The sequence below is a fragment of the Schistocerca serialis genome, chromosome 4 (genome assembly GCF_023864345.2).
Source record: "Schistocerca serialis cubense isolate TAMUIC-IGC-003099 chromosome 4, iqSchSeri2.2, whole genome shotgun sequence".
NCBI classification, from domain to species: domain Eukaryota; kingdom Metazoa; phylum Arthropoda; class Insecta; order Orthoptera; family Acrididae; genus Schistocerca; species Schistocerca serialis.
In genome coordinates, this window is record NC_064641.1 from 324,789,071 (window position 1) to 324,793,849 (window position 4,779).

Consider the following 4,779-nt stretch of genomic DNA (forward strand, 5'->3'; position numbering starts at 1 on the left):
GTCGGTAAGTGATCGCCGTCGGCCACTGCGTTGTCGGTGGCGAGAATTAATGCCTGAATGTGGTATTCTCGACACACTCTTGACACTGTGAATAGCGGAATATTGAATTTCTTAAAGATTTTCGAACTGGCTTGTCCCATGCGTCTAGCTCCAACTTCCATTTCTAGTTCAAAGTCTGTAAATTTCCGTTGTGTGGCCATAATGACGTCGGATACCTTTTCACATGAATCACCTGTACACAAATGACAACTCCACCAATGTACTCTTGTGCACGCCATACTACCGTCATATTTATATGTCCATATTGCTATCTCATGACCTTCGTCACCTCATTGTATATCATGTAAAGTGTATAATTAGTGGTTGCTTTGTTAAGTTCCCAGTTCTATCAGATCATGTAAAACTCCTTTGTCATGCGTTACTGTGGCCGTAGAAGCACGTGTCTGTATCTCTATGGTAGTAGAAGAGCTTCTGTATTTATCAACCGCCAGTCTGGGAAGTCAATTCACATTGCAGAACCCAGTCTTTTCTATACATTTACTAAGATGGTATCTGTTGTTTCGGACATATCCGAAAGAACAGATACCATCGGTGACCAAACAGCTTGTTAGAATGAAATTACAATGATATGGACAACCTTAGCTGCTTACAGACGTTGACATACGTCATCGGGGACAGATGAAAATGTGTGCCCCGACCGGGACTCGAACCCGGGATCTCCTGCTTACATGGCAGACGCTCTATCCATCTGAGCCACCGAGGACACAAAGGATAGCGCGACTGCAAGGATTTATCTCTGGCACGCCTCCCGCGAAACCCACATTCTCAACGTATTGACCCACGCTACATTCGTAGTGCCACCACCCTTTATACTCATTACTCGCGGCGCGTTGCCGATTCCCGTAAGAGTTCGGGCACTGTTTGTGCATTCGCACAGAAGAAGAAGATGGTCAAGTGGCAGGTGAGCCTTAACTCTATATTTACTAAGATGGTATCTGCTCTTTCGGACTTGTCGTCTGTGTCCTCGGTGGCTCAGATGGATAGAGCGTCTGCAATGTAAGCAGGAGATCCCGGCTTCGAGTGTCAGTCGGGGCACACATTTTCATCTGTCCCAGTTGACGTATGTCAACGCCTGTAAGCAGCTAAGGGTGTTCATTTCATTTTAATTTCAGTCTTTTCTAACCGAGCTCCCTGAATTGTTTCTTACTTTAACGTCATCCAGAAGGCGAGTGTAACTTGAGAATATTACCAACGAGGTGAATATGACCGCATTTCTCTCGGTTTCTTGAAATGCTTGTAAAATGATAGTTATATGGACAATACGAGGGAACAAAAAACGAAATGGGATGTCGCATTCAACAGAAAGGAAGGTTATTCATTTGATAAGCCAAATATTACTTGACGACTTAAACGTGAAGATGCTGGAAGAGATAGTACTGAGTGAATGTAATCTGCGTTATCACTAAGGTGAAGAGGAATCCTACAGAACATAAAGAGCAAAATAATACAATGGGTGGGCCATTTAACCCGTATGCCCGATGGAAGACAGGCGAAGGTGGTACTAGAGGGCAAACCAAACACTAAACGCCGCTTTGGACGATCAAGGCGGTGCTGGATGGACGACCTGGCGAAGGACCTAGCAGCTCTGGGGACTAAAGACATCTGGATGAACCGGGCACAAAACAGCATGGAATGGCGGAAGTTTTGTGGAAGCAGCACTTGGTCTGCAGGGCCTGTGACCGCAGGATATTGATATGAAGTGGAAATGTAAAACAATACAATTATACTTAAGATCTAGTGTGACATAATGCCTGATCCTAGAGCTCAACTGCAGATATTCCAGATATTTGTCGTCAAATGGTAAAAACAATAATATGTTACTCTTACATGTGTTACTATAACATTCATTTGATTATGATGATTGGTGAAGTACTGTCCGCCCGCCAGTGACAGCTTATGTGGGAGGTGCGGGTGAAAGCGGGTTGACATAGGAGCTTAACTGAGCTGAGGAACGTCTGCAGCAATCTCAAGTAAATTTTGTACAAACGTTACTTTTTAATTGTATAAATATTTGTACAAAATTATTTTTAATATATCCCAGCCACACCTATGGTACACAGTTTAAAAAATGGCTCTGAGCACTATGGGACGTAATATCTTAGGTCATCAGTCCCCTAGAACTTAGAACTACTTAAACCGAACTAACCTAAGGACATCACACACATCCATGACCGAGGCAGGATACGAAACTGTGACCGTAGCAGTCGCGCGGTTCCGGACTGAAGCGCCTAGAACCGCTCGGCCACCGCGGCCGGCTGATACAGACACAGTCTTATCCTAGCGTGGAATATCACGAGAGCGTGCACAGGCCATCATTGCAGAAATGCAGTACGAACTATTTTCTCCACGTTAAGTGCTTGCTTCGAGTCATCACTCCTGACCAAACACAAACAGAGAAGACTGGCCATCTGTCAACCATACCTTTTGCGTTTTCAACTTGAGGGCGACTGGATCCTTAACAACATTGTACAGGTGATGAGTCCCTCGCAGCCAGTGTCTATAATTCCTTCCTGTCTTAGTTCGTCAACAATACTGTGACAGGTGATGAAAGGTGGTTTAACCATTCTGACCCCGAAAACAGGAGGGTATGAAACGAGTTCCGCCAGAAAGCATAAACGATGCTAAAATATGATTATATGAATGCATGCCGACTGTTCACTGGAACATTTCCGAAAAAATACGACGCATTCATGTAACTGATTCTCGTCAGTGAGCAATGAACCCACAACCTTCTGAGAGGTTGGACAACTACGTTCGACATCCAGAGGGAATCTAAAAATTATCGAGCATAGAGGACATGGACAGGGACTGCGGGTAAGTGACGGAGAGTCGGCCAGGGAGTGTGCCAAGATAGCAGCCGCAATGGCGATAAACACCGTGTCTGGGTGGCGCAGTGGTTAACGTAACTGCCTTGTAAGCAGGAAATCCCGAAAAATTAGAAATTTGTGGTGAGATCCTATGGGACCAAACGGCTGAGGTCATCGGCCCGTAAGCTTACACACTACTTAACCTAACTTAAGCTAAATCATAATTAATTGAAACCCTTAGCTGCCAACAGGTGTTGTTGATATACCTCGATGGGGACAGCTGAAAATGTATGCCCCGAGCGGGACTCCAATCCGGGATCTCCTGCTTACATGGCAGACGCTCTATCCATCTGAGCCACCGAGGACACAGACGAACAGCGCGACTGCAGGGACTTATTCCTTGCACGCTCCCCGTGAGACCCACATTCCCAACATGTCCACAACCTACATACCTAAAACATATTTGCCCATCCGCTTATTACATTTTCAATGAAATTAATACTGTTTTAATGACATGGGTTTGCGCAAGTATGCTCACAGTTATGTAAGACACAGCTAGCTAATCTGAGTCATTTTGTAACACACACACACACACACACACACATACACACACACACACTGCAGGCTTACGCATTGGCGGCAAGGTACCAGTCCTTGTTGAAATTGGGTTCATTGCCTGATGTTATCAAATGCATTATCGCAGTCCTGTCAGAAAAATCATGGCGCGTTTTTTGACAACAGGCTCAGCAATACATCGTTGTTTAACGTCTGAGCCAGCATAATGTGTCTGAAATATGATACCAGGACCCCATGTTGACGTATGCGACGAGGTGGGGAGCCTAACAACAGGCGAGGCTGTGCCACCCGCACCCTGCCATTCGGACCGCGGGGAGCTAGGAAACGCCTGAAAACCTGCTCCAGGGTGCACGCCAACATGCGGTGTATGCGCCCGCAGAGAGACAGGAGGGGCCGAAGGGTCGACCTCCATCGGGTCGGGGCACCCGAGGGGGGAAGACGACATATGGTCCGGAGCGGGCAAGAGTTCTATGTCGGAGGACATCCGGTCACGGGAAGCGATCGGCAGCGCGTGACCCAGGGAGGCGCCCGGCGGTGGCAGCGTCGCATCCACTGCGGGCGTCGTCGGCGGGAGAACAGGCGGCGGCGGCGGAGGCGGCGGCGGCGGCGGCGGCGGCGGCGGCGCGTCGCCATGGGGCAAAATGGAAGGCAGCGTCGGTAACACTTGGGGCTGAGGCAAGCCAGTGGATGGGTCCCCAGGGTGCTGACCAGACGGCACCGTCACTGAAAGTAGACTGCGAGCGGCAGGTCTCGTGCGACGACAGAGGCGCAGCTGGTTGAGATGCCGACGCACCTCACCAGAGGCCCCCAAAACCAGATACATAGCGCGGCCGAGGCAGCGTAGCCTGCAGGAAGCGCTGATTTCTTCAGTGGAATAGAGTTAGGTCGGTAATTTTGTTGTGCTTCTGATAGTGGGAGCATTGAGATGGAGATGTGACGACCGTCATTTCGGTCGCTCAGTCATTCTAAGACTAACGAAAGGTTAATGTAAGATGCTACATCTATCCCACAATATTTTGGATTTAATACATGCGAAATTCAAAGCACGCAGAAAAGAGTTATCTGCGAAATACTGTCGCATAGTTGTAGATAACATTCCATCAGAATTTCTAAAATCATTGGGGGAAGTGGCAACAAAACGACTATTCACGTTGGTGTGTAGAATATATGAGTCTGGTCATATACCATCTGACTTTCGGAAAAGCATCATCCACACAATTCCGAAGACGGCAAGAGCTTACAAGTGCGAGAATTATCGCACAATCAGCTTAACAGCTCATGCATCGAAGCTGCTTACAAGAATAATATACAGAAGAATGGAAAAGAACATAGAGAA

The 4,779-nt window shown here is 47.4% G+C and overlaps 1 non-coding gene across 1 annotated transcript; it reads right to left on the reverse strand.

Moving 5' to 3' along the window:
• Positions 1-689: 689 nt before the first annotated feature.
• On the reverse strand, positions 690-763 carry Trnat-ugu (transfer RNA threonine (anticodon UGU)). The gene has a single exon. It is a non-coding gene; the product is annotated as a tRNA-Thr (tRNA).
• Positions 764-4,779: the final 4,016 nt, after the last annotated feature.